General features: G+C 52.9%; 67 non-coding genes across 67 annotated transcripts; 46 read left to right on the forward strand and 21 right to left on the reverse strand.

Moving 5' to 3' along the window:
• The first annotated feature begins 263 nt into the window (after positions 1 to 263).
• Trnad-guc (transfer RNA aspartic acid (anticodon GUC)) lies at positions 264 to 335 on the forward strand. The gene has a single exon. It is a non-coding gene; the product is annotated as a tRNA-Asp (tRNA).
• A 106-nt stretch (positions 336 to 441) lies between these two features.
• On the forward strand, positions 442 to 513 carry Trnad-guc (transfer RNA aspartic acid (anticodon GUC)). Its single transcript has one exon. It is a non-coding gene; the product is annotated as a tRNA-Asp (tRNA).
• Positions 514 to 620: 107 nt separating this feature from the next.
• On the forward strand, positions 621 to 692 carry Trnad-guc (transfer RNA aspartic acid (anticodon GUC)). The gene has a single exon. It is a non-coding gene; the product is annotated as a tRNA-Asp (tRNA).
• A 598-nt stretch (positions 693 to 1290) lies between these two features.
• Trnar-acg (transfer RNA arginine (anticodon ACG)) lies at positions 1291 to 1363 on the reverse strand. The gene has a single exon. It is a non-coding gene; the product is annotated as a tRNA-Arg (tRNA).
• Positions 1364 to 1740: 377 nt separating this feature from the next.
• Positions 1741 to 1832, forward strand: Trnai-uau (transfer RNA isoleucine (anticodon UAU)). Its single transcript is given in 2 exon segments — positions 1741 to 1778; positions 1797 to 1832. It is a non-coding gene; the product is annotated as a tRNA-Ile (tRNA).
• A 284-nt stretch (positions 1833 to 2116) lies between these two features.
• Positions 2117 to 2188, forward strand: Trnad-guc (transfer RNA aspartic acid (anticodon GUC)). The gene has a single exon. It is a non-coding gene; the product is annotated as a tRNA-Asp (tRNA).
• Positions 2189 to 2294: 106 nt separating this feature from the next.
• Trnad-guc (transfer RNA aspartic acid (anticodon GUC)) lies at positions 2295 to 2366 on the forward strand. Its single transcript has one exon. It is a non-coding gene; the product is annotated as a tRNA-Asp (tRNA).
• Positions 2367 to 2473: 107 nt separating this feature from the next.
• Trnad-guc (transfer RNA aspartic acid (anticodon GUC)) lies at positions 2474 to 2545 on the forward strand. The gene has a single exon. It is a non-coding gene; the product is annotated as a tRNA-Asp (tRNA).
• A 598-nt stretch (positions 2546 to 3143) lies between these two features.
• Trnar-acg (transfer RNA arginine (anticodon ACG)) lies at positions 3144 to 3216 on the reverse strand. Its single transcript has one exon. It is a non-coding gene; the product is annotated as a tRNA-Arg (tRNA).
• A 377-nt stretch (positions 3217 to 3593) lies between these two features.
• On the forward strand, positions 3594 to 3685 carry Trnai-uau (transfer RNA isoleucine (anticodon UAU)). The gene is given in 2 exon segments: positions 3594 to 3631; positions 3650 to 3685. It is a non-coding gene; the product is annotated as a tRNA-Ile (tRNA).
• Positions 3686 to 3969: 284 nt separating this feature from the next.
• Trnad-guc (transfer RNA aspartic acid (anticodon GUC)) lies at positions 3970 to 4041 on the forward strand. Its single transcript has one exon. It is a non-coding gene; the product is annotated as a tRNA-Asp (tRNA).
• A 106-nt stretch (positions 4042 to 4147) lies between these two features.
• Positions 4148 to 4219, forward strand: Trnad-guc (transfer RNA aspartic acid (anticodon GUC)). Its single transcript has one exon. It is a non-coding gene; the product is annotated as a tRNA-Asp (tRNA).
• Positions 4220 to 4326: 107 nt separating this feature from the next.
• Trnad-guc (transfer RNA aspartic acid (anticodon GUC)) lies at positions 4327 to 4398 on the forward strand. The gene has a single exon. It is a non-coding gene; the product is annotated as a tRNA-Asp (tRNA).
• Positions 4399 to 4996: 598 nt separating this feature from the next.
• Positions 4997 to 5069, reverse strand: Trnar-acg (transfer RNA arginine (anticodon ACG)). Its single transcript has one exon. It is a non-coding gene; the product is annotated as a tRNA-Arg (tRNA).
• A 377-nt stretch (positions 5070 to 5446) lies between these two features.
• Positions 5447 to 5538, forward strand: Trnai-uau (transfer RNA isoleucine (anticodon UAU)). Its single transcript is given in 2 exon segments — positions 5447 to 5484; positions 5503 to 5538. It is a non-coding gene; the product is annotated as a tRNA-Ile (tRNA).
• A 284-nt stretch (positions 5539 to 5822) lies between these two features.
• On the forward strand, positions 5823 to 5894 carry Trnad-guc (transfer RNA aspartic acid (anticodon GUC)). The gene has a single exon. It is a non-coding gene; the product is annotated as a tRNA-Asp (tRNA).
• Positions 5895 to 6000: 106 nt separating this feature from the next.
• Trnad-guc (transfer RNA aspartic acid (anticodon GUC)) lies at positions 6001 to 6072 on the forward strand. The gene has a single exon. It is a non-coding gene; the product is annotated as a tRNA-Asp (tRNA).
• Positions 6073 to 6179: 107 nt separating this feature from the next.
• On the forward strand, positions 6180 to 6251 carry Trnad-guc (transfer RNA aspartic acid (anticodon GUC)). Its single transcript has one exon. It is a non-coding gene; the product is annotated as a tRNA-Asp (tRNA).
• Positions 6252 to 6849: 598 nt separating this feature from the next.
• Positions 6850 to 6922, reverse strand: Trnar-acg (transfer RNA arginine (anticodon ACG)). The gene has a single exon. It is a non-coding gene; the product is annotated as a tRNA-Arg (tRNA).
• Positions 6923 to 7299: 377 nt separating this feature from the next.
• Positions 7300 to 7391, forward strand: Trnai-uau (transfer RNA isoleucine (anticodon UAU)). Its single transcript is given in 2 exon segments — positions 7300 to 7337; positions 7356 to 7391. It is a non-coding gene; the product is annotated as a tRNA-Ile (tRNA).
• A 284-nt stretch (positions 7392 to 7675) lies between these two features.
• On the forward strand, positions 7676 to 7747 carry Trnad-guc (transfer RNA aspartic acid (anticodon GUC)). Its single transcript has one exon. It is a non-coding gene; the product is annotated as a tRNA-Asp (tRNA).
• A 106-nt stretch (positions 7748 to 7853) lies between these two features.
• Positions 7854 to 7925, forward strand: Trnad-guc (transfer RNA aspartic acid (anticodon GUC)). The gene has a single exon. It is a non-coding gene; the product is annotated as a tRNA-Asp (tRNA).
• Positions 7926 to 8032: 107 nt separating this feature from the next.
• Positions 8033 to 8104, forward strand: Trnad-guc (transfer RNA aspartic acid (anticodon GUC)). Its single transcript has one exon. It is a non-coding gene; the product is annotated as a tRNA-Asp (tRNA).
• Positions 8105 to 8702: 598 nt separating this feature from the next.
• On the reverse strand, positions 8703 to 8775 carry Trnar-acg (transfer RNA arginine (anticodon ACG)). The gene has a single exon. It is a non-coding gene; the product is annotated as a tRNA-Arg (tRNA).
• Positions 8776 to 9152: 377 nt separating this feature from the next.
• On the forward strand, positions 9153 to 9244 carry Trnai-uau (transfer RNA isoleucine (anticodon UAU)). Its single transcript is given in 2 exon segments — positions 9153 to 9190; positions 9209 to 9244. It is a non-coding gene; the product is annotated as a tRNA-Ile (tRNA).
• Positions 9245 to 9528: 284 nt separating this feature from the next.
• Trnad-guc (transfer RNA aspartic acid (anticodon GUC)) lies at positions 9529 to 9600 on the forward strand. The gene has a single exon. It is a non-coding gene; the product is annotated as a tRNA-Asp (tRNA).
• Positions 9601 to 9706: 106 nt separating this feature from the next.
• Positions 9707 to 9778, forward strand: Trnad-guc (transfer RNA aspartic acid (anticodon GUC)). Its single transcript has one exon. It is a non-coding gene; the product is annotated as a tRNA-Asp (tRNA).
• A 107-nt stretch (positions 9779 to 9885) lies between these two features.
• Trnad-guc (transfer RNA aspartic acid (anticodon GUC)) lies at positions 9886 to 9957 on the forward strand. Its single transcript has one exon. It is a non-coding gene; the product is annotated as a tRNA-Asp (tRNA).
• A 598-nt stretch (positions 9958 to 10555) lies between these two features.
• Positions 10556 to 10628, reverse strand: Trnar-acg (transfer RNA arginine (anticodon ACG)). Its single transcript has one exon. It is a non-coding gene; the product is annotated as a tRNA-Arg (tRNA).
• Positions 10629 to 11005: 377 nt separating this feature from the next.
• On the forward strand, positions 11006 to 11097 carry Trnai-uau (transfer RNA isoleucine (anticodon UAU)). The gene is given in 2 exon segments: positions 11006 to 11043; positions 11062 to 11097. It is a non-coding gene; the product is annotated as a tRNA-Ile (tRNA).
• Positions 11098 to 11381: 284 nt separating this feature from the next.
• On the forward strand, positions 11382 to 11453 carry Trnad-guc (transfer RNA aspartic acid (anticodon GUC)). The gene has a single exon. It is a non-coding gene; the product is annotated as a tRNA-Asp (tRNA).
• A 106-nt stretch (positions 11454 to 11559) lies between these two features.
• On the forward strand, positions 11560 to 11631 carry Trnad-guc (transfer RNA aspartic acid (anticodon GUC)). Its single transcript has one exon. It is a non-coding gene; the product is annotated as a tRNA-Asp (tRNA).
• A 107-nt stretch (positions 11632 to 11738) lies between these two features.
• On the forward strand, positions 11739 to 11810 carry Trnad-guc (transfer RNA aspartic acid (anticodon GUC)). The gene has a single exon. It is a non-coding gene; the product is annotated as a tRNA-Asp (tRNA).
• Positions 11811 to 12049: 239 nt separating this feature from the next.
• Positions 12050 to 12121, reverse strand: Trnam-cau (transfer RNA methionine (anticodon CAU)). The gene has a single exon. It is a non-coding gene; the product is annotated as a tRNA-Met (tRNA).
• A 287-nt stretch (positions 12122 to 12408) lies between these two features.
• Trnar-acg (transfer RNA arginine (anticodon ACG)) lies at positions 12409 to 12481 on the reverse strand. Its single transcript has one exon. It is a non-coding gene; the product is annotated as a tRNA-Arg (tRNA).
• A 377-nt stretch (positions 12482 to 12858) lies between these two features.
• On the forward strand, positions 12859 to 12950 carry Trnai-uau (transfer RNA isoleucine (anticodon UAU)). The gene is given in 2 exon segments: positions 12859 to 12896; positions 12915 to 12950. It is a non-coding gene; the product is annotated as a tRNA-Ile (tRNA).
• Positions 12951 to 13234: 284 nt separating this feature from the next.
• Positions 13235 to 13306, forward strand: Trnad-guc (transfer RNA aspartic acid (anticodon GUC)). The gene has a single exon. It is a non-coding gene; the product is annotated as a tRNA-Asp (tRNA).
• A 107-nt stretch (positions 13307 to 13413) lies between these two features.
• On the forward strand, positions 13414 to 13485 carry Trnad-guc (transfer RNA aspartic acid (anticodon GUC)). Its single transcript has one exon. It is a non-coding gene; the product is annotated as a tRNA-Asp (tRNA).
• A 239-nt stretch (positions 13486 to 13724) lies between these two features.
• On the reverse strand, positions 13725 to 13796 carry Trnam-cau (transfer RNA methionine (anticodon CAU)). The gene has a single exon. It is a non-coding gene; the product is annotated as a tRNA-Met (tRNA).
• Positions 13797 to 14083: 287 nt separating this feature from the next.
• Positions 14084 to 14156, reverse strand: Trnar-acg (transfer RNA arginine (anticodon ACG)). Its single transcript has one exon. It is a non-coding gene; the product is annotated as a tRNA-Arg (tRNA).
• Positions 14157 to 14533: 377 nt separating this feature from the next.
• Trnai-uau (transfer RNA isoleucine (anticodon UAU)) lies at positions 14534 to 14625 on the forward strand. The gene is given in 2 exon segments: positions 14534 to 14571; positions 14590 to 14625. It is a non-coding gene; the product is annotated as a tRNA-Ile (tRNA).
• A 284-nt stretch (positions 14626 to 14909) lies between these two features.
• Positions 14910 to 14981, forward strand: Trnad-guc (transfer RNA aspartic acid (anticodon GUC)). Its single transcript has one exon. It is a non-coding gene; the product is annotated as a tRNA-Asp (tRNA).
• A 107-nt stretch (positions 14982 to 15088) lies between these two features.
• Positions 15089 to 15160, forward strand: Trnad-guc (transfer RNA aspartic acid (anticodon GUC)). The gene has a single exon. It is a non-coding gene; the product is annotated as a tRNA-Asp (tRNA).
• A 239-nt stretch (positions 15161 to 15399) lies between these two features.
• On the reverse strand, positions 15400 to 15471 carry Trnam-cau (transfer RNA methionine (anticodon CAU)). Its single transcript has one exon. It is a non-coding gene; the product is annotated as a tRNA-Met (tRNA).
• Positions 15472 to 15758: 287 nt separating this feature from the next.
• On the reverse strand, positions 15759 to 15831 carry Trnar-acg (transfer RNA arginine (anticodon ACG)). Its single transcript has one exon. It is a non-coding gene; the product is annotated as a tRNA-Arg (tRNA).
• Positions 15832 to 16208: 377 nt separating this feature from the next.
• Trnai-uau (transfer RNA isoleucine (anticodon UAU)) lies at positions 16209 to 16301 on the forward strand. Its single transcript is given in 2 exon segments — positions 16209 to 16247; positions 16266 to 16301. It is a non-coding gene; the product is annotated as a tRNA-Ile (tRNA).
• Positions 16302 to 16765: 464 nt separating this feature from the next.
• On the forward strand, positions 16766 to 16837 carry Trnad-guc (transfer RNA aspartic acid (anticodon GUC)). Its single transcript has one exon. It is a non-coding gene; the product is annotated as a tRNA-Asp (tRNA).
• Positions 16838 to 17076: 239 nt separating this feature from the next.
• Positions 17077 to 17148, reverse strand: Trnam-cau (transfer RNA methionine (anticodon CAU)). Its single transcript has one exon. It is a non-coding gene; the product is annotated as a tRNA-Met (tRNA).
• A 287-nt stretch (positions 17149 to 17435) lies between these two features.
• Positions 17436 to 17508, reverse strand: Trnar-acg (transfer RNA arginine (anticodon ACG)). The gene has a single exon. It is a non-coding gene; the product is annotated as a tRNA-Arg (tRNA).
• A 377-nt stretch (positions 17509 to 17885) lies between these two features.
• Positions 17886 to 17977, forward strand: Trnai-uau (transfer RNA isoleucine (anticodon UAU)). Its single transcript is given in 2 exon segments — positions 17886 to 17923; positions 17942 to 17977. It is a non-coding gene; the product is annotated as a tRNA-Ile (tRNA).
• Positions 17978 to 18261: 284 nt separating this feature from the next.
• On the forward strand, positions 18262 to 18333 carry Trnad-guc (transfer RNA aspartic acid (anticodon GUC)). Its single transcript has one exon. It is a non-coding gene; the product is annotated as a tRNA-Asp (tRNA).
• Positions 18334 to 18440: 107 nt separating this feature from the next.
• Positions 18441 to 18512, forward strand: Trnad-guc (transfer RNA aspartic acid (anticodon GUC)). Its single transcript has one exon. It is a non-coding gene; the product is annotated as a tRNA-Asp (tRNA).
• A 239-nt stretch (positions 18513 to 18751) lies between these two features.
• On the reverse strand, positions 18752 to 18823 carry Trnam-cau (transfer RNA methionine (anticodon CAU)). The gene has a single exon. It is a non-coding gene; the product is annotated as a tRNA-Met (tRNA).
• A 287-nt stretch (positions 18824 to 19110) lies between these two features.
• On the reverse strand, positions 19111 to 19183 carry Trnar-acg (transfer RNA arginine (anticodon ACG)). Its single transcript has one exon. It is a non-coding gene; the product is annotated as a tRNA-Arg (tRNA).
• A 377-nt stretch (positions 19184 to 19560) lies between these two features.
• On the forward strand, positions 19561 to 19652 carry Trnai-uau (transfer RNA isoleucine (anticodon UAU)). The gene is given in 2 exon segments: positions 19561 to 19598; positions 19617 to 19652. It is a non-coding gene; the product is annotated as a tRNA-Ile (tRNA).
• A 464-nt stretch (positions 19653 to 20116) lies between these two features.
• Trnad-guc (transfer RNA aspartic acid (anticodon GUC)) lies at positions 20117 to 20188 on the forward strand. The gene has a single exon. It is a non-coding gene; the product is annotated as a tRNA-Asp (tRNA).
• Positions 20189 to 20791: 603 nt separating this feature from the next.
• Positions 20792 to 20864, reverse strand: Trnar-acg (transfer RNA arginine (anticodon ACG)). Its single transcript has one exon. It is a non-coding gene; the product is annotated as a tRNA-Arg (tRNA).
• Positions 20865 to 21241: 377 nt separating this feature from the next.
• Positions 21242 to 21333, forward strand: Trnai-uau (transfer RNA isoleucine (anticodon UAU)). The gene is given in 2 exon segments: positions 21242 to 21279; positions 21298 to 21333. It is a non-coding gene; the product is annotated as a tRNA-Ile (tRNA).
• A 286-nt stretch (positions 21334 to 21619) lies between these two features.
• Trnad-guc (transfer RNA aspartic acid (anticodon GUC)) lies at positions 21620 to 21691 on the forward strand. The gene has a single exon. It is a non-coding gene; the product is annotated as a tRNA-Asp (tRNA).
• Positions 21692 to 21799: 108 nt separating this feature from the next.
• On the forward strand, positions 21800 to 21871 carry Trnad-guc (transfer RNA aspartic acid (anticodon GUC)). Its single transcript has one exon. It is a non-coding gene; the product is annotated as a tRNA-Asp (tRNA).
• A 240-nt stretch (positions 21872 to 22111) lies between these two features.
• Trnam-cau (transfer RNA methionine (anticodon CAU)) lies at positions 22112 to 22183 on the reverse strand. Its single transcript has one exon. It is a non-coding gene; the product is annotated as a tRNA-Met (tRNA).
• A 287-nt stretch (positions 22184 to 22470) lies between these two features.
• On the reverse strand, positions 22471 to 22543 carry Trnar-acg (transfer RNA arginine (anticodon ACG)). The gene has a single exon. It is a non-coding gene; the product is annotated as a tRNA-Arg (tRNA).
• A 753-nt stretch (positions 22544 to 23296) lies between these two features.
• Trnad-guc (transfer RNA aspartic acid (anticodon GUC)) lies at positions 23297 to 23368 on the forward strand. The gene has a single exon. It is a non-coding gene; the product is annotated as a tRNA-Asp (tRNA).
• Positions 23369 to 23785: 417 nt separating this feature from the next.
• Trnam-cau (transfer RNA methionine (anticodon CAU)) lies at positions 23786 to 23857 on the reverse strand. The gene has a single exon. It is a non-coding gene; the product is annotated as a tRNA-Met (tRNA).
• Positions 23858 to 24144: 287 nt separating this feature from the next.
• Positions 24145 to 24217, reverse strand: Trnar-acg (transfer RNA arginine (anticodon ACG)). The gene has a single exon. It is a non-coding gene; the product is annotated as a tRNA-Arg (tRNA).
• Positions 24218 to 24971: 754 nt separating this feature from the next.
• Positions 24972 to 25043, forward strand: Trnad-guc (transfer RNA aspartic acid (anticodon GUC)). Its single transcript has one exon. It is a non-coding gene; the product is annotated as a tRNA-Asp (tRNA).
• Positions 25044 to 25150: 107 nt separating this feature from the next.
• On the forward strand, positions 25151 to 25222 carry Trnad-guc (transfer RNA aspartic acid (anticodon GUC)). The gene has a single exon. It is a non-coding gene; the product is annotated as a tRNA-Asp (tRNA).
• The last annotated feature ends 241 nt before the right edge of the window (positions 25223 to 25463 follow it).

Genomic DNA, 25463 nt, shown 5'->3' on the forward strand with positions numbered 1-25463 from the left:
TCTCTGACAGCAACAGGAGGCTACGTTTGAGATGTATCAGCTATTTGAGGAATATAATCGTGCATTCGATACGGTAGCTGCGTCTTCCTCGGTAGTATAGTGGTTAGTATCCCCTCCTGTCACCCGGGAGACCGGGGTTCGATTCCCCGCCGGGGAGAGACATCCGATTTTTAATTGCTGCACTATCACTCGCCGTCTTAGTGTAGGACGTTTGCAGGTACTAGCAACATGTGTCTCCCACACAGGCAGCTGCCTACAGCGCATCCTCGGTAGTATAGTGGTTAGTATCCCCGCCTGTCACCCGGGAGACCGGGGTTCGATTCCCCGCCGGGGAGAGACATCCGATTTTTAATTGCTGCACTATCACTCGCCGTCTTAGTGTAGGACGTTTGCAGGTACTAGCAACATGTGTCTCCCACACAGGCAGCTGCCTACAGCGCATCCTCGGTAGTATAGTGGTTAGTATCCCCGCCTGTCACCCGGGAGACCGGGGTTCGATTCCCCGCCGGGGAGAGACATCCGATTTTTAATTGCTGCACTATCACTCGCCGAACTTAGTGTAGGACGTTTGCAGGTACTAGCAACATGTGTCTCCCACACAGGCAGCTGTCTACAGTGCATCCTCGGTAGTATAGTGGTTAGTATCCCCGCCTGTCACGCGGGAGACCGGGGTTCGATTCCCCGCCGGGGAGATGCGATTTTTATCTCACAAACCTGTTCGAGAGTTGCGCGTATGGGGATCGGAAGAGCATAAAGTTTGCGATCAAGGAGTGTAGTTGGTGCAAAATCTAAAAAAAAATGCTACATCTTAGGAAGTGGTTCTTGCATTCTTCACACATCAGGGTTTGCTACTGAGGCTGAATCAAAGCACCCCAGCCGACGCTCTGGGCGTAGTAATCGAGCTGGACACAGTCTGCAAAAGAAATATTTTTAGCAGAGCGTGGTTTCGATCCACGGACCGCTGGGTTATGGGCCCAGCACGCTTCCACTGCGCCACTCTGCTGTGTGGGAGAGTACTGGCTCTTCGTCACAGCACGTCTCACACTTGGGCAGTGTTGTCTGCGTCGCTTTCACACGCCTACATGTGATTGCGTAACATCTCCTACAGCTCTCAGCTTGACTTGTCTCGACTTTGCTCGACTGACGCTACGCTGACGCTTGCAGGCAGCGATATTTACCACGATCGCCCCGACATGCAGCTGCGAGAAGCACAGGAGTAACAAAGCACTCCACGATGCGGCGACATACGAAATCCACTGCCCAGCTACTCGTCGGAAACTAACAAAATGCCGACCCTGCCAAGATTCGAACCTGGAATCTTCTGATCCGTAGTCAGACGCGTTATCCGTTGCGCCACAGGGCCACCGGCAGCATTTTGTCTACGAGACAAGTGCAATTCGCTAAGAAATGTGTTCTCCACGGCTCAGCAAGCTCCCAAGGAAGGTACCTCTCGTCCAGCTGCGTGGCCGCAGTGCGCCTGCAGAACTTAGAGCTTGCCACGCATCTGCTCTCGCTGTTCGACAGGTAGCAGAAGGCAAGGCGCGCTTTTTCGCATGTTTTCTCGACGACGAGAGCCGGTTGATGTGCATGTAAGCGTAGCATATGAAGCAAGAATAGCACGAACCATTCGTAGTCAGGTGCAAAAGTCGCAGTATGGCACCAGGTGGCGAACATATGTTTCTGTGGCCACCACTAGTTTCCAGCAAAGTGAATACCACTGACTGAGGGCCCTGTGTTGTAGCCCCAGTGGCGCAATTGGTTAGCGCACGGTACTTATAAGGCAGTAGCCGTGCGCAATGCCGGGGTTGTGAGTTCGAGCCTCTCCTGGGGCATATTTTTATTTCGTGGCACAGTCTCTGACAGCAACAGGAGGCTACGTTTGAGATGTATCAGCTATTTGAGGAATATAATCGTGCATTCGATACGGTAGCTGCGTCTTCCTCGGTAGTATAGTGGTTAGTATCCCCTCCTGTCACCCGGGAGACCGGGGTTCGATTCCCCGCCGGGGAGAGACATCCGATTTTTAATTGCTGCACTATCACTCGCCGTCTTAGTGTAGGACGTTTGCAGGTACTAGCAACATGTGTCTCCCACACAGGCAGCTGCCTACAGCGCATCCTCGGTAGTATAGTGGTTAGTATCCCCGCCTGTCACCCGGGAGACCGGGGTTCGATTCCCCGCCGGGGAGAGACATCCGATTTTTAATTGCTGCACTATCACTCGCCGTCTTAGTGTAGGACGTTTGCAGGTACTAGCAACATGTGTCTCCCACACAGGCAGCTGCCTACAGCGCATCCTCGGTAGTATAGTGGTTAGTATCCCCGCCTGTCACCCGGGAGACCGGGGTTCGATTCCCCGCCGGGGAGAGACATCCGATTTTTAATTGCTGCACTATCACTCGCCGAACTTAGTGTAGGACGTTTGCAGGTACTAGCAACATGTGTCTCCCACACAGGCAGCTGTCTACAGTGCATCCTCGGTAGTATAGTGGTTAGTATCCCCGCCTGTCACGCGGGAGACCGGGGTTCGATTCCCCGCCGGGGAGATGCGATTTTTATCTCACAAACCTGTTCGAGAGTTGCGCGTATGGGGATCGGAAGAGCATAAAGTTTGCGATCAAGGAGTGTAGTTGGTGCAAAATCTAAAAAAAAATGCTACATCTTAGGAAGTGGTTCTTGCATTCTTCACACATCAGGGTTTGCTACTGAGGCTGAATCAAAGCACCCCAGCCGACGCTCTGGGCGTAGTAATCGAGCTGGACACAGTCTGCAAAAGAAATATTTTTAGCAGAGCGTGGTTTCGATCCACGGACCGCTGGGTTATGGGCCCAGCACGCTTCCACTGCGCCACTCTGCTGTGTGGGAGAGTACTGGCTCTTCGTCACAGCACGTCTCACACCTGGGCAGTGTTGTCTGCGTCGCTTTCACACGCCTACATGTGATTGCGTAACATCTCCTACAGCTCTCAGCTTGACTTGTCTCGACTTTGCTCGACTGACGCTACGCTGACGCTTGCAGGCAGCGATATTTACCACGATCGCCCCGACATGCAGCTGCGAGAAGCACAGGAGTAACAAAGCACTCCACGATGCGGCGACATACGAAATCCACTGCCCAGCTACTCGTCGGAAACTAACAAAATGCCGACCCTGCCAAGATTCGAACCTGGAATCTTCTGATCCGTAGTCAGACGCGTTATCCGTTGCGCCACAGGGCCACCGGCAGCATTTTGTCTACGAGACAAGTGCAATTCGCTAAGAAATGTGTTCTCCACGGCTCAGCAAGCTCCCAAGGAAGGTACCTCTCGTCCAGCTGCGTGGCCGCAGTGCGCCTGCAGAACTTAGAGCTTGCCACGCATCTGCTCTCGCTGTTCGACAGGTAGCAGAAGGCAAGGCGCGCTTTTTCGCATGTTTTCTCGACGACGAGAGCCGGTTGATGTGCATGTAAGCGTAGCATATGAAGCAAGAATAGCACGAACCATTCGTAGTCAGGTGCAAAAGTCGCAGTATGGCACCAGGTGGCGAACATATGTTTCTGTGGCCACCACTAGTTTCCAGCAAAGTGAATACCACTGACTGAGGGCCCTGTGTTGTAGCCCCAGTGGCGCAATTGGTTAGCGCACGGTACTTATAAGGCAGTAGCCGTGCGCAATGCCGGGGTTGTGAGTTCGAGCCTCTCCTGGGGCATATTTTTATTTCGTGGCACAGTCTCTGACAGCAACAGGAGGCTACGTTTGAGATGTATCAGCTATTTGAGGAATATAATCGTGCATTCGATACGGTAGCTGCGTCTTCCTCGGTAGTATAGTGGTTAGTATCCCCTCCTGTCACCCGGGAGACCGGGGTTCGATTCCCCGCCGGGGAGAGACATCCGATTTTTAATTGCTGCACTATCACTCGCCGTCTTAGTGTAGGACGTTTGCAGGTACTAGCAACATGTGTCTCCCACACAGGCAGCTGCCTACAGCGCATCCTCGGTAGTATAGTGGTTAGTATCCCCGCCTGTCACCCGGGAGACCGGGGTTCGATTCCCCGCCGGGGAGAGACATCCGATTTTTAATTGCTGCACTATCACTCGCCGTCTTAGTGTAGGACGTTTGCAGGTACTAGCAACATGTGTCTCCCACACAGGCAGCTGCCTACAGCGCATCCTCGGTAGTATAGTGGTTAGTATCCCCGCCTGTCACCCGGGAGACCGGGGTTCGATTCCCCGCCGGGGAGAGACATCCGATTTTTAATTGCTGCACTATCACTCGCCGAACTTAGTGTAGGACGTTTGCAGGTACTAGCAACATGTGTCTCCCACACAGGCAGCTGTCTACAGTGCATCCTCGGTAGTATAGTGGTTAGTATCCCCGCCTGTCACGCGGGAGACCGGGGTTCGATTCCCCGCCGGGGAGATGCGATTTTTATCTCACAAACCTGTTCGAGAGTTGCGCGTATGGGGATCGGAAGAGCATAAAGTTTGCGATCAAGGAGTGTAGTTGGTGCAAAATCTAAAAAAAAATGCTACATCTTAGGAAGTGGTTCTTGCATTCTTCACACATCAGGGTTTGCTACTGAGGCTGAATCAAAGCACCCCAGCCGACGCTCTGGGCGTAGTAATCGAGCTGGACACAGTCTGCAAAAGAAATATTTTTAGCAGAGCGTGGTTTCGATCCACGGACCGCTGGGTTATGGGCCCAGCACGCTTCCACTGCGCCACTCTGCTGTGTGGGAGAGTACTGGCTCTTCGTCACAGCACGTCTCACACCTGGGCAGTGTTGTCTGCGTCGCTTTCACACGCCTACATGTGATTGCGTAACATCTCCTACAGCTCTCAGCTTGACTTGTCTCGACTTTGCTCGACTGACGCTACGCTGACGCTTGCAGGCAGCGATATTTACCACGATCGCCCCGACATGCAGCTGCGAGAAGCACAGGAGTAACAAAGCACTCCACGATGCGGCGACATACGAAATCCACTGCCCAGCTACTCGTCGGAAACTAACAAAATGCCGACCCTGCCAAGATTCGAACCTGGAATCTTCTGATCCGTAGTCAGACGCGTTATCCGTTGCGCCACAGGGCCACCGGCAGCATTTTGTCTACGAGACAAGTGCAATTCGCTAAGAAATGTGTTCTCCACGGCTCAGCAAGCTCCCAAGGAAGGTACCTCTCGTCCAGCTGCGTGGCCGCAGTGCGCCTGCAGAACTTAGAGCTTGCCACGCATCTGCTCTCGCTGTTCGACAGGTAGCAGAAGGCAAGGCGCGCTTTTTCGCATGTTTTCTCGACGACGAGAGCCGGTTGATGTGCATGTAAGCGTAGCATATGAAGCAAGAATAGCACGAACCATTCGTAGTCAGGTGCAAAAGTCGCAGTATGGCACCAGGTGGCGAACATATGTTTCTGTGGCCACCACTAGTTTCCAGCAAAGTGAATACCACTGACTGAGGGCCCTGTGTTGTAGCCCCAGTGGCGCAATTGGTTAGCGCACGGTACTTATAAGGCAGTAGCCGTGCGCAATGCCGGGGTTGTGAGTTCGAGCCTCTCCTGGGGCATATTTTTATTTCGTGGCACAGTCTCTGACAGCAACAGGAGGCTACGTTTGAGATGTATCAGCTATTTGAGGAATATAATCGTGCATTCGATACGGTAGCTGCGTCTTCCTCGGTAGTATAGTGGTTAGTATCCCCTCCTGTCACCCGGGAGACCGGGGTTCGATTCCCCGCCGGGGAGAGACATCCGATTTTTAATTGCTGCACTATCACTCGCCGTCTTAGTGTAGGACGTTTGCAGGTACTAGCAACATGTGTCTCCCACACAGGCAGCTGCCTACAGCGCATCCTCGGTAGTATAGTGGTTAGTATCCCCGCCTGTCACCCGGGAGACCGGGGTTCGATTCCCCGCCGGGGAGAGACATCCGATTTTTAATTGCTGCACTATCACTCGCCGTCTTAGTGTAGGACGTTTGCAGGTACTAGCAACATGTGTCTCCCACACAGGCAGCTGCCTACAGCGCATCCTCGGTAGTATAGTGGTTAGTATCCCCGCCTGTCACCCGGGAGACCGGGGTTCGATTCCCCGCCGGGGAGAGACATCCGATTTTTAATTGCTGCACTATCACTCGCCGAACTTAGTGTAGGACGTTTGCAGGTACTAGCAACATGTGTCTCCCACACAGGCAGCTGTCTACAGTGCATCCTCGGTAGTATAGTGGTTAGTATCCCCGCCTGTCACGCGGGAGACCGGGGTTCGATTCCCCGCCGGGGAGATGCGATTTTTATCTCACAAACCTGTTCGAGAGTTGCGCGTATGGGGATCGGAAGAGCATAAAGTTTGCGATCAAGGAGTGTAGTTGGTGCAAAATCTAAAAAAAAATGCTACATCTTAGGAAGTGGTTCTTGCATTCTTCACACATCAGGGTTTGCTACTGAGGCTGAATCAAAGCACCCCAGCCGACGCTCTGGGCGTAGTAATCGAGCTGGACACAGTCTGCAAAAGAAATATTTTTAGCAGAGCGTGGTTTCGATCCACGGACCGCTGGGTTATGGGCCCAGCACGCTTCCACTGCGCCACTCTGCTGTGTGGGAGAGTACTGGCTCTTCGTCACAGCACGTCTCACACCTGGGCAGTGTTGTCTGCGTCGCTTTCACACGCCTACATGTGATTGCGTAACATCTCCTACAGCTCTCAGCTTGACTTGTCTCGACTTTGCTCGACTGACGCTACGCTGACGCTTGCAGGCAGCGATATTTACCACGATCGCCCCGACATGCAGCTGCGAGAAGCACAGGAGTAACAAAGCACTCCACGATGCGGCGACATACGAAATCCACTGCCCAGCTACTCGTCGGAAACTAACAAAATGCCGACCCTGCCAAGATTCGAACCTGGAATCTTCTGATCCGTAGTCAGACGCGTTATCCGTTGCGCCACAGGGCCACCGGCAGCATTTTGTCTACGAGACAAGTGCAATTCGCTAAGAAATGTGTTCTCCACGGCTCAGCAAGCTCCCAAGGAAGGTACCTCTCGTCCAGCTGCGTGGCCGCAGTGCGCCTGCAGAACTTAGAGCTTGCCACGCATCTGCTCTCGCTGTTCGACAGGTAGCAGAAGGCAAGGCGCGCTTTTTCGCATGTTTTCTCGACGACGAGAGCCGGTTGATGTGCATGTAAGCGTAGCATATGAAGCAAGAATAGCACGAACCATTCGTAGTCAGGTGCAAAAGTCGCAGTATGGCACCAGGTGGCGAACATATGTTTCTGTGGCCACCACTAGTTTCCAGCAAAGTGAATACCACTGACTGAGGGCCCTGTGTTGTAGCCCCAGTGGCGCAATTGGTTAGCGCACGGTACTTATAAGGCAGTAGCCGTGCGCAATGCCGGGGTTGTGAGTTCGAGCCTCTCCTGGGGCATATTTTTATTTCGTGGCACAGTCTCTGACAGCAACAGGAGGCTACGTTTGAGATGTATCAGCTATTTGAGGAATATAATCGTGCATTCGATACGGTAGCTGCGTCTTCCTCGGTAGTATAGTGGTTAGTATCCCCTCCTGTCACCCGGGAGACCGGGGTTCGATTCCCCGCCGGGGAGAGACATCCGATTTTTAATTGCTGCACTATCACTCGCCGTCTTAGTGTAGGACGTTTGCAGGTACTAGCAACATGTGTCTCCCACACAGGCAGCTGCCTACAGCGCATCCTCGGTAGTATAGTGGTTAGTATCCCCGCCTGTCACCCGGGAGACCGGGGTTCGATTCCCCGCCGGGGAGAGACATCCGATTTTTAATTGCTGCACTATCACTCGCCGTCTTAGTGTAGGACGTTTGCAGGTACTAGCAACATGTGTCTCCCACACAGGCAGCTGCCTACAGCGCATCCTCGGTAGTATAGTGGTTAGTATCCCCGCCTGTCACCCGGGAGACCGGGGTTCGATTCCCCGCCGGGGAGAGACATCCGATTTTTAATTGCTGCACTATCACTCGCCGAACTTAGTGTAGGACGTTTGCAGGTACTAGCAACATGTGTCTCCCACACAGGCAGCTGTCTACAGTGCATCCTCGGTAGTATAGTGGTTAGTATCCCCGCCTGTCACGCGGGAGACCGGGGTTCGATTCCCCGCCGGGGAGATGCGATTTTTATCTCACAAACCTGTTCGAGAGTTGCGCGTATGGGGATCGGAAGAGCATAAAGTTTGCGATCAAGGAGTGTAGTTGGTGCAAAATCTAAAAAAAAATGCTACATCTTAGGAAGTGGTTCTTGCATTCTTCACACATCAGGGTTTGCTACTGAGGCTGAATCAAAGCACCCCAGCCGACGCTCTGGGCGTAGTAATCGAGCTGGACACAGTCTGCAAAAGAAATATATTTAGCAGAGCGTGGTTTCGATCCACGGACCGCTGGGTTATGGGCCCAGCACGCTTCCACTGCGCCACTCTGCTGTGTGGGAGAGTACTGGCTCTTCGTCACAGCACGTCTCACACCTGGGCAGTGTTGTCTGCGTCGCTTTCACACGCCTACATGTGATTGCGTAACATCTCCTACAGCTCTCAGCTTGACTTGTCTCGACTTTGCTCGACTGACGCTACGCTGACGCTTGCAGGCAGCGATATTTACCACGATCGCCCCGACATGCAGCTGCGAGAAGCACAGGAGTAACAAAGCACTCCACGATGCGGCGACATACGAAATCCACTGCCCAGCTACTCGTCGGAAACTAACAAAATGCCGACCCTGCCAAGATTCGAACCTGGAATCTTCTGATCCGTAGTCAGACGCGTTATCCGTTGCGCCACAGGGCCACCGGCAGCATTTTGTCTACGAGACAAGTGCAATTCGCTAAGAAATGTGTTCTCCACGGCTCAGCAAGCTCCCAAGGAAGGTACCTCTCGTCCAGCTGCGTGGCCGCAGTGCGCCTGCAGAACTTAGAGCTTGCCACGCATCTGCTCTCGCTGTTCGACAGGTAGCAGAAGGCAAGGCGCGCTTTTTCGCATGTTTTCTCGACGACGAGAGCCGGTTGATGTGCATGTAAGCGTAGCATATGAAGCAAGAATAGCACGAACCATTCGTAGTCAGGTGCAAAAGTCGCAGTATGGCACCAGGTGGCGAACATATGTTTCTGTGGCCACCACTAGTTTCCAGCAAAGTGAATACCACTGACTGAGGGCCCTGTGTTGTAGCCCCAGTGGCGCAATTGGTTAGCGCACGGTACTTATAAGGCAGTAGCCGTGCGCAATGCCGGGGTTGTGAGTTCGAGCCTCTCCTGGGGCATATTTTTATTTCGTGGCACAGTCTCTGACAGCAACAGGAGGCTACGTTTGAGATGTATCAGCTATTTGAGGAATATAATCGTGCATTCGATACGGTAGCTGCGTCTTCCTCGGTAGTATAGTGGTTAGTATCCCCTCCTGTCACCCGGGAGACCGGGGTTCGATTCCCCGCCGGGGAGAGACATCCGATTTTTAATTGCTGCACTATCACTCGCCGTCTTAGTGTAGGACGTTTGCAGGTACTAGCAACATGTGTCTCCCACACAGGCAGCTGCCTACAGCGCATCCTCGGTAGTATAGTGGTTAGTATCCCCGCCTGTCACCCGGGAGACCGGGGTTCGATTCCCCGCCGGGGAGAGACATCCGATTTTTAATTGCTGCACTATCACTCGCCGTCTTAGTGTAGGACGTTTGCAGGTACTAGCAACATGTGTCTCCCACACAGGCAGCTGCCTACAGCGCATCCTCGGTAGTATAGTGGTTAGTATCCCCGCCTGTCACCCGGGAGACCGGGGTTCGATTCCCCGCCGGGGAGAGACATCCGATTTTTAATTGCTGCACTATCACTCGCCGAACTTAGTGTAGGACGTTTGCAGGTACTAGCAACATGTGTCTCCCACACAGGCAGCTGTCTACAGTGCATCCTCGGTAGTATAGTGGTTAGTATCCCCGCCTGTCACGCGGGAGACCGGGGTTCGATTCCCCGCCGGGGAGATGCGATTTTTATCTCACAAACCTGTTCGAGAGTTGCGCGTATGGGGATCGGAAGAGCATAAAGTTTGCGATCAAGGAGTGTAGTTGGTGCAAAATCTAAAAAAAAATGCTACATCTTAGGAAGTGGTTCTTGCATTCTTCACACATCAGGGTTTGCTACTGAGGCTGAATCAAAGCACCCCAGCCGACGCTCTGGGCGTAGTAATCGAGCTGGACACAGTCTGCAAAAGAAATATTTTTAGCAGAGCGTGGTTTCGATCCACGGACCGCTGGGTTATGGGCCCAGCACGCTTCCACTGCGCCACTCTGCTGTGTGGGAGAGTACTGGCTCTTCGTCACAGCACGTCTCACACCTGGGCAGTGTTGTCTGCGTCGCTTTCACACGCCTACATGTGATTGCGTAACATCTCCTACAGCTCTCAGCTTGACTTGTCTCGACTTTGCTCGACTGACGCTACGCTGACGCTTGCAGGCAGCGATATTTACCACGATCGCCCCGACATGCAGCTGCGAGAAGCACAGGAGTAACAAAGCACTCCACGATGCGGCGACATACGAAATCCACTGCCCAGCTACTCGTCGGAAACTAACAAAATGCCGACCCTGCCAAGATTCGAACCTGGAATCTTCTGATCCGTAGTCAGACGCGTTATCCGTTGCGCCACAGGGCCACCGGCAGCATTTTGTCTACGAGACAAGTGCAATTCGCTAAGAAATGTGTTCTCCACGGCTCAGCAAGCTCCCAAGGAAGGTACCTCTCGTCCAGCTGCGTGGCCGCAGTGCGCCTGCAGAACTTAGAGCTTGCCACGCATCTGCTCTCGCTGTTCGACAGGTAGCAGAAGGCAAGGCGCGCTTTTTCGCATGTTTTCTCGACGACGAGAGCCGGTTGATGTGCATGTAAGCGTAGCATATGAAGCAAGAATAGCACGAACCATTCGTAGTCAGGTGCAAAAGTCGCAGTATGGCACCAGGTGGCGAACATATGTTTCTGTGGCCACCACTAGTTTCCAGCAAAGTGAATACCACTGACTGAGGGCCCTGTGTTGTAGCCCCAGTGGCGCAATTGGTTAGCGCACGGTACTTATAAGGCAGTAGCCGTGCGCAATGCCGGGGTTGTGAGTTCGAGCCTCTCCTGGGGCATATTTTTATTTCGTGGCACAGTCTCTGACAGCAACAGGAGGCTACGTTTGAGATGTATCAGCTATTTGAGGAATATAATCGTGCATTCGATACGGTAGCTGCGTCTTCCTCGGTAGTATAGTGGTTAGTATCCCCTCCTGTCACCCGGGAGACCGGGGTTCGATTCCCCGCCGGGGAGAGACATCCGATTTTTAATTGCTGCACTATCACTCGCCGTCTTAGTGTAGGACGTTTGCAGGTACTAGCAACATGTGTCTCCCACACAGGCAGCTGCCTACAGCGCATCCTCGGTAGTATAGTGGTTAGTATCCCCGCCTGTCACCCGGGAGACCGGGGTTCGATTCCCCGCCGGGGAGAGACATCCGATTTTTAATTGCTGCACTATCACTCGCCGTCTTAGTGTAGGACGTTTGCAGGTACTAGCAACATGTGTCTCCCACACAGGCAGCTGCCTACAGCGCATCCTCGGTAGTATAGTGGTTAGTATCCCCGCCTGTCACCCGGGAGACCGGGGTTCGATTCCCCGCCGGGGAGAGACATCCGATTTTTAATTGCTGCACTATCACTCGCCGAACTTAGTGTAGGACGTTTGCAGGTACTAGCAACATGTGTCTCCCACACAGGCAGCTGTCTACAGTGCATCCTCGGTAGTATAGTGGTTAGTATCCCCGCCTGTCACGCGGGAGACCGGGGTTCGATTCCCCGCCGGGGAGATGCGATTTTTATCTCACAAACCTGTTCGAGAGTTGCGCGTATGGGGATCGGAAGAGCATAAAGTTTGCGATCAAGGAGTGTAGTTGGTGCAAAATCTAAAAAAAAATGCTACATCTTAGGAAGTGGTTCTTGCATTCTTCACACATCAGGGTTTGCTACTGAGGCTGAATCAAAGCACCCCAGCCGACGCTCTGGGCGTAGTAATCGAGCTGGACACAGTCTGCAAAAGAAATATTTTTAGCAGAGCGTGGTTTCGATCCACGGACCTCTGGGTTATGGGCCCAGCACGCTTCCACTGCGCCACTCTGCTGTGTGGGAGAGTACTGGCTCTTCGTCACATCACGTCTCACACCTGGGCAGTGTTGTCTGCGTCGCTTTCACACGCCTACATGTGATTGCGTAACATCTCCTACAGCTCTCAGCTTGACTTGTCTCGACTTTGCTCGACTGACGCTACGCTGACGCTTGCAGGCAGCGATATTTACCACGATCGCCCCGACATGCAGCTGCGAGAAGCACAGGAGTAACAAAGCACTCCACGATGCGGCGACATACGAAATCCACTGCCCAGCTACTCGTCGGAAACTAACAAAATGCCGACCCTGCCAAGATTCGAACCTGGAATCTTCTGATCCGTAGTCAGACGCGTTATCCGTTGCGCCACAGGGCCACCGGCAGCATTTTGTCTACGAGACAAGTGCAATTCGCTAAGAAATGTGTTCTCCACGGCTCAGCAAGCTACCAAGGAAGGTACCTCTCGTCCAGCTGCGTGGCCGCAGTGCGCCTGCAGAACTTAGAGCTTGCCACGCATCTGCTCTCGCTGTTCGACAGGTAGCAGAAGGCAAGGCGCGCTTTTTCGCATGTTTTCTCGACGACGAGAGCCGGTTGATGTGCATGTAAGCGTAGCATATGAAGCAAGAATAGCACGAACCATTCGTAGTCAGGTGCAAAAGTCGCAGTATGGCACCAGGTGGCGAACATATGTTTCTGTGGCCACCACTAGTTTCCAGCAAAGTGAATACCACTGACTGAGGGCCCTGTGTTGTAGCCCCAGTGGCGCAATTGGTTAGCGCACGGTACTTATAAGGCAGTAGCCGTGCGCAATGCCGGGGTTGTGAGTTCGAGCCTCTCCTGGGGCATATTTTTATTTCGTGGCACAGTCTCTGACAGCAACAGGAGGCTACGTTTGAGATGTATCAGCTATTTGAGGAATATAATCGTGCATTCGATACGGTAGCTGCGTCTTCCTCGGTAGTATAGTGGTTAGTATCCCCTCCTGTCACCCGGGAGACCGGGGTTCGATTCCCCGCCGGGGAGAGACATCCGATTTTTAATTGCTGCACTATCACTCGCCGTCTTAGTGTAGGACGTTTGCAGGTACTAGCAACATGTGTCTCCCACACAGGCAGCTGCCTACAGCGCATCCTCGGTAGTATAGTGGTTAGTATCCCCGCCTGTCACCCGGGAGACCGGGGTTCGATTCCCCGCCGGGGAGAGACATCCGATTTTTAATTGCTGCACTATCACTCGCCGAACTTAGTGTAGGACGTTTGCAGGTACTAGCAACATGTGTCTCCCACACAGGCAGCTGTCTACAGTGCATCCTCGGTAGTATAGTGGTTAGTATCCCCGCCTGTCACGCGGGAGACCGGGGTTCGATTCCCCGCCGGGGAGATGCGATTTTTATCTCACAAACCTGTTCGAGAGTTGCGCGTATGGGGATCGGAAGAGCATAAAGTTTGCGATCAAGGAGTGTAGTTGGTGCAAAATCTAAAAAAAAATGCTACATCTTAGGAAGTGGTTCTTGCATTCTTCACACATCAGGGTTTGCTACTGAGGCTGAATCAAAGCACCCCAGCCGACGCTCTGGGCGTAGTAATCGAGCTGGACACAGTCTGCAAAAGAAATATTTTTAGCAGAGCGTGGTTTCGATCCACGGACCTCTGGGTTATGGGCCCAGCACGCTTCCACTGCGCCACTCTGCTGTGTGGGAGAGTACTGGCTCTTCGTCACATCACGTCTCACACCTGGGCAGTGTTGTCTGCGTCGCTTTCACACGCCTACATGTGATTGCGTAACATCTCCTACAGCTCTCAGCTTGACTTGTCTCGACTTTGCTCGACTGACGCTACGCTGACGCTTGCAGGCAGCGATATTTACCACGATCGCCCCGACATGCAGCTGCGAGAAGCACAGGAGTAACAAAGCACTCCACGATGCGGCGACATACGAAATCCACTGCCCAGCTACTCGTCGGAAACTAACAAAATGCCGACCCTGCCAAGATTCGAACCTGGAATCTTCTGATCCGTAGTCAGACGCGTTATCCGTTGCGCCACAGGGCCACCGGCAGCATTTTGTCTACGAGACAAGTGCAATTCGCTAAGAAATGTGTTCTCCACGGCTCAGCAAGCTACCAAGGAAGGTACCTCTCGTCCAGCTGCGTGGCCGCAGTGCGCCTGCAGAACTTAGAGCTTGCCACGCATCTGCTCTCGCTGTTCGACAGGTAGCAGAAGGCAAGGCGCGCTTTTTCGCATGTTTTCTCGACGACGAGAGCCGGTTGATGTGCATGTAAGCGTAGCATATGAAGCAAGAATAGCACGAACCATTCGTAGTCAGGTGCAAAAGTCGCAGTATGGCACCAGGTGGCGAACATATGTTTCTGTGGCCACCACTAGTTTCCAGCAAAGTGAATACCACTGACTGAGGGCCCTGTGTTGTAGCCCCAGTGGCGCAATTGGTTAGCGCACGGTACTTATAAGGCAGTAGCCGTGCGCAATGCCGGGGTTGTGAGTTCGAGCCTCTCCTGGGGCATATTTTTATTTCGTGGCACAGTCTCTGACAGCAACAGGAGGCTACGTTTGAGATGTATCAGCTATTTGAGGAATATAATCGTGCATTCGATACGGTAGCTGCGTCTTCCTCGGTAGTATAGTGGTTAGTATCCCCTCCTGTCACCCGGGAGACCGGGGTTCGATTCCCCGCCGGGGAGAGACATCCGATTTTTAATTGCTGCACTATCACTCGCCGTCTTAGTGTAGGACGTTTGCAGGTACTAGCAACATGTGTCTCCCACACAGGCAGCTGCCTACAGCGCATCCTCGGTAGTATAGTGGTTAGTATCCCCGCCTGTCACCCGGGAGACCGGGGTTCGATTCCCCGCCGGGGAGAGACATCCGATTTTTAATTGCTGCACTATCACTCGCCGAACTTAGTGTAGGACGTTTGCAGGTACTAGCAACATGTGTCTCCCACACAGGCAGCTGTCTACAGTGCATCCTCGGTAGTATAGTGGTTAGTATCCCCGCCTGTCACGCGGGAGACCGGGGTTCGATTCCCCGCCGGGGAGATGCGATTTTTATCTCACAAACCTGTTCGAGAGTTGCGCGTATGGGGATCGGAAGAGCATAAAGTTTGCGATCAAGGAGTGTAGTTGGTGCAAAATCTAAAAAAAAATGCTACATCTTAGGAAGTGGTTCTTGCATTCTTCACACATCAGGGTTTGCTACTGAGGCTGAATCAAAGCACCCCAGCCGACGCTCTGGGCGTAGTAATCGAGCTGGACACAGTCTGCAAAAGAAATATTTTTAGCAGAGCGTGGTTTCGATCCACGGACCTCTGGGTTATGGGCCCAGCACGCTTCCACTGCGCCACTCTGCTGTGTGGGAGAGTACTGGCTCTTCGTCACATCACGTCTCACACCTGGGCAGTGTTGTCTGCGTCGCTTTCACACGCCTACATGTGATTGCGTAACATCTCCTACAGCTCTCAGCTTGACTTGTCTCGACTTTGCTCGACTGACGCTACGCTGACGCTTGCAGGCAGCGATATTTACCACGATCGCCCCGACATGCAGCTGCGAGAAGCACAGGAGTAACAAAGCACTCCACGATGCGGCGACATACGAAATCCACTGCCCAGCTACTCGTCGGAAACTAACAAAATGCCGACCCTGCCAAGATTCGAACCTGGAATCTTCTGATCCGTAGTCAGACGCGTTATCCGTTGCGCCACAGGGCCACCGGCAGCATTTTGTCTACGAGACAAGTGCAATTCGCTAAGAAATGTGTTCTCCACGGCTCAGCAAGCTCCCAAGGAAGGTACCTCTCGTCCAGCTGCGTGGCCGCAGTGCGCCTGCAGAACTTAGAGCTTGCCACGCATCTGCTCTCGCTGTTCGACAGGTAGCAGAAGGCAAGGCGCGCTTTTTCGCATGTTTTCTCGACGACGAGAGCCGGTTGATGTGCATGTAAGCGTAGCATATGAAGCAAGAATAGCACGAACCATTCGTAGTCAGGTGCAAAAGTCGCAGTATGGCACCAGGTGGCGAACATATGTTTCTGTGGCCACCACTAGTTTCCAGCAAAGTGAATACCACTGACTGAGGGCCCTGTGTTGTAGCCCCCAGTGGCGCAATTGGTTAGCGCACGGTACTTATAAGGCAGTAGCCGTGCGCAATGCCGGGGTTGTGAGTTCGAGCCTCTCCTGGGGCATATTTTTATTTCGTGGCACAGTCTCTGACAGCAACAGGAGGCTACGTTTGAGATGTATCAGCTATTTGAGGAATATAATCGTGCATTCGATACGGTAGCTGCGTCTTCCTCGGTAGTATAGTGGTTAGTATCCCCTCCTGTCACCCGGGAGACCGGGGTTCGATTCCCCGCCGGGGAGAGACATCCGAATTTTAATTGCTGCACTATCACTCGCCGTCTTAGTGTAGGACGTTTGCAGGTACTAGCAACATGTGTCTCCCACACAGGCAGCTGCCTACAGCGCATCCTCGGTAGTATAGTGGTTAGTATCCCCCGCCTGTCACCCGGGAGACCGGGGTTCGATTCCCCGCCGGGGAGAGACATCCGATTTTTAATTGCTGCACTATCACTCGCCGAACTTAGTGTAGGACGTTTGCAGGTACTAGCAACATGTGTCTCCCACACAGGCAGCTGTCTACAGTGCATCCTCGGTAGTATAGTGGTTAGTATCCCCGCCTGTCACGCGGGAGACCGGGGTTCGATTCCCCGCCGGGGAGATGCGATTTTTATCTCACAAACCTGTTCGAGAGTTGCGCGTATGGGGATCGGAAGAGCATAAAGTTTGCGATCAAGGAGTGTAGTTGGTGCAAAATCTAAAAAAAAATGCTACATCTTAGGAAGTGGTTCTTGCATTCTTCACACATCAGGGTTTGCTACTGAGGCTGAATCAAAGCACCCCAGCCGACGCTCTGGGCGTAGTAATCGAGCTGGACACAGTCTGCAAAAGAAATATTTTTAGCAGAGCGTGGTTTCGATCCACGGACCTCTGGGTTATGGGCCCAGCACGCTTCCACTGCGCCACTCTGCTGTGTGGGAGAGTACTGGCTCTTCGTCACATCACGTCTCACACCTGGGCAGTGTTGTCTGCGTCGCTTTCACACGCCTACATGTGATTGCGTAACATCTCCTACAGCTCTCAGCTTGACTTGTCTCGACTTTGCTCGACTGACGCTACGCTGACGCTTGCAGGCAGCGATATTTACCACGATCGCCCCGACATGCAGCTGCGAGAAGCACAGGAGTAACAAAGCACTCCACGATGCGGCGACATACGAAATCCACTGCCCAGCTACTCGTCGGAAACTAACAAAATGCCGACCCTGCCAAGATTCGAACCTGGAATCTTCTGATCCGTAGTCAGACGCGTTATCCGTTGCGCCACAGGGCCACCGGCAGCATTTTGTCTACGAGACAAGTGCAATTCGCTAAGAAATGTGTTCTCCACGGCTCAGCAAGCTACCAAGGAAGGTACCTCTCGTCCAGCTGCGTGGCCGCAGTGCGCCTGCAGAACTTAGAGCTTGCCACGCATCTGCTCTCGCTGTTCGACAGGTAGCAGAAGGCAAGGCGCGCTTTTTCGCATGTTTTCTCGACGACGAGAGCCGGTTGATGTGCATGTAAGCGTAGCATATGAAGCAAGAATAGCACGAACCATTCGTAGTCAGGTGCAAAAGTCGCAGTATGGCACCAGGTGGCGAACATATGTTTCTGTGGCCACCACTAGTTTCCAGCAAAGTGAATACCACTGACTGAGGGCCCTGTGTTGTAGCCCCAGTGGCGCAATTGGTTAGCGCACGGTACTTATAAGGCAGTAGCCGTGCGCAATGCCGGGGTTGTGAGTTCGAGCCTCTCCTGGGGCATATTTTTATTTCGTGGCACAGTCTCTGACAGCAACAGGAGGCTACGTTTGAGATGTATCAGCTATTTGAGGAATATAATCGTGCATTCGATACGGTAGCTGCGTCTTCCTCGGTAGTATAGTGGTTAGTATCCCCTCCTGTCACCCGGGAGACCGGGGTTCGATTCCCCGCCGGGGAGAGACATCCGATTTTTAATTGCTGCACTATCACTCGCCGTCTTAGTGTAGGACGTTTGCAGGTACTAGCAACATGTGTCTCCCACACAGGCAGCTGCCTACAGCGCATCCTCGGTAGTATAGTGGTTAGTATCCCCGCCTGTCACCCGGGAGACCGGGGTTCGATTCCCCGCCGGGGAGAGACATCCGATTTTTAATTGCTGCACTATCACTCGCCGAACTTAGTGTAGGACGTTTGCAGGTACTAGCAACATGTGTCTCCCACACAGGCAGCTGTCTACAGTGCATCCTCGGTAGTATAGTGGTTAGTATCCCCGCCTGTCACGCGGGAGACCGGGGTTCGATTCCCCGCCGGGGAGATGCGATTTTTATCTCACAAACCTGTTCGAGAGTTGCGCGTATGGGGATCGGAAGAGCATAAAGTTTGCGATCAAGGAGTGTAGTTGGTGCAAAATCTAAAAAAAAATGCTACATCTTAGGAAGTGGTTCTTGCATTCTTCACACATCAGGGTTTGCTACTGAGGCTGAATCAAAGCACCCCAGCCGACGCTCTGGGCGTAGTAATCGAGCTGGACACAGTCTGCAAAAGAAATATTTTTAGCAGAGCGTGGTTTCGATCCACGGACCTCTGGGTTATGGGCCCAGCACGCTTCCACTGCGCCACTCTGCTGTGTGGGAGAGTACTGGCTCTTCGTCACATCACGTCTCACACCTGGGCAGTGTTGTCTGCGTCGCTTTCACACGCCTACATGTGATTGCGTAACATCTCCTACAGCTCTCAGCTTGACTTGTCTCGACTTTGCTCGACTGACGCTACGCTGACGCTTGCAGGCAGCGATATTTACCACGATCGCCCCGACATGCAGCTGCGAGAAGCACAGGAGTAACAAAGCACTCCACGATGCGGCGACATACGAAATCCACTGCCCAGCTACTCGTCGGAAACTAACAAAATGCCGACCCTGCCAAGATTCGAACCTGGAATCTTCTGATCCGTAGTCAGACGCGTTATCCGTTGCGCCACAGGGCCACCGGCAGCATTTTGTCTACGAGACAAGTGCAATTCGCTAAGAAATGTGTTCTCCACGGCTCAGCAAGCTCCCAAGGAAGGTACCTCTCGTCCAGCTGCGTGGCCGCAGTGCGCCTGCAGAACTTAGAGCTTGCCACGCATCTGCTCTCGCTGTTCGACAGGTAGCAGAAGGCAAGGCGCGCTTTTTCGCATGTTTTCTCGACGACGAGAGCCGGTTGATGTGCATGTAAGCGTAGCATATGAAGCAAGAATAGCACGAACCATTCGTAGTCAGGTGCAAAAGTCGCAGTATGGCACCAGGTGGCGAACATATGTTTCTGTGGCCACCACTAGTTTCCAGCAAAGTGAATACCACTGACTGAGGGCCCTGTGTTGTAGCCCCAGTGGCGCAATTGGTTAGCGCACGGTACTTATAAGGCAGTAGCCGTGCGCAATGCCGGGGTTGTGAGTTCGAGCCTCTCCTGGGGCATATTTTTATTTCGTGGCACAGTCTCTGACAGCAACAGGAGGCTACGTTTGAGATGTATCAGCTATTTGAGGAATATAATCGTGCATTCGATACGGTAGCTGCGTCTTCCTCGGTAGTATAGTGGTTAGTATCCCCTCCTGTCACCCGGGAGACCGGGGTTCGATTCCCCGCCGGGGAGAGACATCCGATTTTTAATTGCTGCACTATCACTCGCCGTCTTAGTGTAGGACGTTTGCAGGTACTAGCAACATGTGTCTCCCACACAGGCAGCTGCCTACAGCGCATCCTCGGTAGTATAGTGGTTAGTATCCCCGCCTGTCACCCGGGAGACCGGGGGTTCGATTCCCCGCCGGGGAGAGACATCCGATTTTTAATTGCTGCACTATCACTCGCCGAACTTAGTGTAGGACGTTTGCAGGTACTAGCAACATGTGTCTCCCACACAGGCAGCTGTCTACAGTGCATCCTCGGTAGTATAGTGGTTAGTATCCCCGCCTGTCACGCGGGAGACCGGGGTTCGATTCCCCGCCGGGGAGATGCGATTTTTATCTCACAAACCTGTTCGAGAGTTGCGCGTATGGGGATCGGAAGAGCATAAAGTTTGCGATCAAGGAGTGTAGTTGGTGCAAAATCTAAAAAAAAATGCTACATCTTAGGAAGTGGTTCTTGCATTCTTCACACATCAGGGTTTGCTACTGAGGCTGAATCAAAGCACCCCAGCCGACGCTCTGGGCGTAGTAATCGAGCTGGACACAGTCTGCAAAAGAAATATTTTTAGCAGAGCGTGGTTTCGATCCACGGACCTCTGGGTTATGGGCCCAGCACGCTTCCCCACCCTTGCGCCACTCTGCTGTGTGGGAGAGTACTGGCTCTTCGTCACATCACGTCTCACACCTGGGCAGTGTTGTCTGCGTCGCTTTCACACGCCTACATGTGATTGCGTAACATCTCCTACAGCTCTCAGCTTGACTTGTCTCGACTTTGCTCGACTGACGCTACGCTGACGCTTGCAGGCAGCGATATTTACCACGATCGCCCCGACATGCAGCTGCGAGAAGCACAGGAGTAACAAAGCACTCCACGATGCGGCGACATACGAAATCCACTGCCCAGCTACTCGTCGGAAACTAACAAAATGCCGACCCTGCCAAGATTCGAACCTGGAATCTTCTGATCCGTAGTCAGACGCGTTATCCGTTGCGCCACAGGGCCACCGGCAGCATTTTGTCTACGAGACAAGTGCAATTCGCTAAGAAATGTGTTCTCCACGGCTCAGCAAGCTACCAAGGAAGGTACCTCTCGTCCAGCTGCGTGGCCGCAGTGCGCCTGCAGAACTTAGAGCTTGCCACGCATCTGCTCTCGCTGTTCGACAGGTAGCAGAAGGCAAGGCGCGCTTTTTCGCATGTTTTCTCGACGACGAGAGCCGGTTGATGTGCATGTAAGCGTAGCATATGAAGCAAGAATAGCACGAACCATTCGTAGTCAGGTGCAAAAGTCGCAGTATGGCACCAGGTGGCGAACATATGTTTCTGTGGCCACCACTAGTTTCCAGCAAAGTGAATACCACTGACTGAGGGCCCTGTGTTGTAGCCCCAGTGGCGCAATTGGTTAGCGCACGGTACTTATAAGGCAGTAGCCGTGCGCAATGCCGGGGTTGTGAGTTCGAGCCTCTCCTGGGGCATATTTTTATTTCGTGGCACAGTCTCTGACAGCAACAGGAGGCTACGTTTGAGATGTATCAGCTATTTGAGGAATATAATCGTGCATTCGATACGGTAGCTGCGTCTTCCTCGGTAGTATATGTGTGTTAGTATCCCCTCCTGTCACCCGGGAGACCGGGGTTCGATTCCCCGCCGGGGAGAGACATCCGATTTTTAATTGCTGCACTATCACTCGCCGTCTTAGTGTAGGACGTTTGCAGGTACTAGCAACATGTGTCTCCCACACAGGCAGCTGCCTACAGCGCATCCTCGGTAGTATAGTGGTTAGTATCCCCGCCTGTCACCCGGGAGACCGGGGTTCGATTCCCCGCCGGGGAGAGACATCCGATTTTTAATTGCTGCACTATCACTCGCCCGAACTTAGTGTAGGACGTTTGCAGGTACTAGCAACATGTGTCTCCCACACAGGCAGCTGTCTACAGTGCATCCTCGGTAGTATAGTGGTTAGTATCCCCGCCTGTCACGCGGGAGACCGGGGTTCGATTCCCCGCCGGGGAGATGCGATTTTTATCTCACAAACCTGTTCGAGAGTTGCGCGTATGGGGATCGGAAGAGCATAAAGTTTGCGATCAAGGAGTGTAGTTGGTGCAAAATCTAAAAAAAAATGCTACATCTTAGGAAGTGGTTCTTGCATTCTTCACAGCATCAGGGTTTGCTACTGAGGCTGAATCAAAGCACCCCAGCCGACGCTCTGGGCGTAGTAATCGAGCTGGACACAGTCTGCAAAAGAAATATTTTTAGCAGAGCGTGGTTTCGATCCACGGACCTCTGGGTTATGGGCCCAGCACGCTTCCACTGCGCCACTCTGCTGTGTGGGAGAGTACTGGCTCTTCGTCACATCACGTCTCACACCTGGGCAGTGTTGTCTGCGTCGCTTTCACACGCCTACATGTGATTGCGTAACATCTCCTACAGCTCTCAGCTTGACTTGTCTCGACTTTGCTCGACTGACGCTACGCTGACGCTTGCAGGCAGCGATATTTACCACGATCGCCCCGACATGCAGCTGCGAGAAGCACAGGAGTAACAAAGCACTCCACGATGCGGCGACATACGAAATCCACTGCCCAGCTACTCGTCGGAAACTAACAAAATGCCGACCCTGCCAAGATTCGAACCTGGAATCTTCTGATCCGTAGTCAGACGCGTTATCCGTTGCGCCACAGGGCCACCGGCAGCATTTTGTCTACGAGACAAGTGCAATTCGCTAAGAAATGTGTTCTCCACGGCTCAGCAAGCTACCAAGGAAGGTACCTCTCGTCCAGCTGCGTGGCCGCAGTGCGCCTGCAGAACTTAGAGCTTGCCACGCATCTGCTCTCGCTGTTCGACAGGTAGCAGAAGGCAAGGCGCGCTTTTTTCGCATGTTTTCTCGACGACGAGAGCCGGTTGATGTGCATGTAAGCGTAGCATATGAAGCAAGAATAGCACGAACCATTCGTAGTCAGGTGCAAAAGTCGCAGTATGGCACCAGGTGGCGAACATATGTTTCTGTGGCCACCACTAGTTTCCAGCAAAGTGAATACCACTGACTGAGGGCCCTGTGTTGTAGCCCCAGTGGCGCAATTGGTTAGCGCACGGTACTTATAAGGCAGTAGCCGTGCGCAATGCCGGGGTTGTGAGTTCGAGCTCTCCTGGGGCATATTTTTATTTCGTGGCACAGTCTCTGACAGCAACAGGAGGCTACGTTTGAGATGTATCAGCTATTTGAGGAATATAATCGTGCATTCGATACGGTAGCTGCGTCTTCCTCGGTAGTATAGTGGTTAGTATCCCCTCCTGTCACCCGGGAGACCGGGGTTCGATTCCCCGCCGGGGAGAGACATCCGATTTTTAATTGCTGCACTATCACTCGCCGTCTTAGTGTAGGACGTTTGCAGGTACTAGCAACATGTGTCTCCCACACAGGCAGCTGCCTACAGCGCATCCTCGGTAGTATAGTGGTTAGTATCCCCGCCTGTCACCCGGGAGACCGGGGTTCGATTCCCCGCCGGGGAGAGACATCCGATTTTTAATTGCTGCACTATCACTCGCCGAACTTAGTGTAGGACGTTTGCAGGTACTAGCAACATGTGTCTCCCACACAGGCAGCTGTCTACAGTGCATCCTCGGTAGTATAGTGGTTAGTATCCCCGCCTGTCACGCGGGAGACCGGGGTTCGATTCCCGCCGGGGAGATGCGATTTTTATCTCACAAACCTGTTCGAGAGTTGCGCGTATGGGGATCGGAAGAGCATAAAGTTTGCGATCAAGGAGTGTAGTTGGTGCAAAATCTAAAAAAAAATGCTACATCTTAGGAAGTGGTTCTTGCATTCTTCACACATCAGGGTTTGCTACTGAGGCTGAATCAAAGCACCCCAGCCGACGCTCTGGGCGTAGTAATCGAGCTGGACACAGTCTGCAAAAGAAATATTTTTAGCAGAGCGTGGTTTCGATCCACGGACCTCTGGGTTATGGGCCCAGCACGCTTCCACTGCGCCACTCTGCTGTGTGGGAGAGTACTGGCTCTTCGTCACATCACGTCTCACACCTGGGCAGTGTTGTCTGCGTCGCTTTCACACGCCTACATGTGATTGCGTAACATCTCCTACAGCTCTCAGCTTGACTTGTCTCGACTTTGCTCGACTGACGCTACGCTGACGCTTGCAGGCAGCGATATTTACCACGATCGCCCCGACATGCAGCTGCGAGAAGCACAGGAGTAACAAAGCACTCCACGATGCGGCGACATACGAAATCCACTGCCCAGCTACTCGTCGGAAACTAACAAAATGCCGACCCTGCCAAGATTCGAACCTGGAATCTTCTGATCCGTAGTCAGACGCGTTATCCGTTGCGCCACAGGGCCACCGGCAGCATTTTGTCTACGAGACAAGTGCAATTCGCTAAGAAATGTGTTCTCCACGGCTCAGCAAGCTCCCAAGGAAGGTACCTCTCGTCCAGCTGCGTGGCCGCAGTGCGCCTGCAGAACTTAGAGCTTGCCACGCATCTGCTCTCGCTGTTCGACAGGTAGCAGAAGGCAAGGGCGCGCTTTTTCGCATGTTTTCTCGACGACGAGAGCCGGTTGATGTGCATGTAAGCGTAGCATATGAAGCAAGAATAGCACGAAACCATTCGTAGTCAGGTGCAAAAGTCGCAGTATGGCACCAGGTGGCGAACATATGTTTCTGTGGCCACCACTAGTTTCCAGCAAAGTGAATACCACTGACTGAGGGCCCTGTGTTGTAGCCCAGTGGCGCAATTGGTTAGCGCACGGTACTTATAAGGCAGTAGCCGTGCGCAATGCCGGGGTTGTGAGTTCGAGCCTCTCCTGGGGCATATTTTTATTTCGTGGCACAGTCTCTGACAGCAACAGGAGGCTACGTTTGAGATGTATCAGCTATTTGAGGAATATAATCGTGCATTCGATACGGTAGCTGCGTCTTCCTCGGTAGTATAGTGGTTAGTATCCCCTCCTGTCACCCGGGAGACCGGGGTTCGATTCCCCGCCGGGGAGAGACATCCGATTTTTAATTGCTGCACTATCACTCGCCGTCTTAGTGTAGGACGTTTGCAGGTACTAGCAACATGTGTCTCCCACACAGGCAGCTGCCTACAGCGCATCCTCGGTAGTATAGTGGTTAGTATCCCCGCCTGTCACCCGGGAGACCGGGGTTCGATTCCCCGCCGGGGAGAGACATCCGATTTTTAATTGCTGCACTATCACTCGCCGAACTTAGTGTAGGACGTTTGCAGGTACTAGCAACATGTGTCTCCCACACAGGCAGCTGTCTACAGTGCATCCTCGGTAGTATAGTGGTTAGTATCCCCGCCTGTCACGCGGGAGACCGGGGTTCGATTCCCCGCCGGGGAGATGCGATTTTTATCTCACAAACCTGTTCGAGAGTTGCGCGTATGGGGATCGGAAGAGCATAAAGTTTGCGATCAAGGAGTGTAGTTGGTGCAAAATCTAAAAAAAAAATGCTACATCTTAGGAAGTGGTTCTTGCATTCTTCACACATCAGGGTTTGCTACTGAGGCTGAATCAAAGCACCCCAGCCGACGCTCTGGGCGTAGTAATCGAGCTGGACACAGTCTGCAAAAGAAATATTTTT

Source organism: Schistocerca cancellata, unplaced genomic scaffold (genome assembly GCF_023864275.1).
Source record: "Schistocerca cancellata isolate TAMUIC-IGC-003103 unplaced genomic scaffold, iqSchCanc2.1 HiC_scaffold_307, whole genome shotgun sequence".
NCBI classification, from domain to species: domain Eukaryota; kingdom Metazoa; phylum Arthropoda; class Insecta; order Orthoptera; family Acrididae; genus Schistocerca; species Schistocerca cancellata.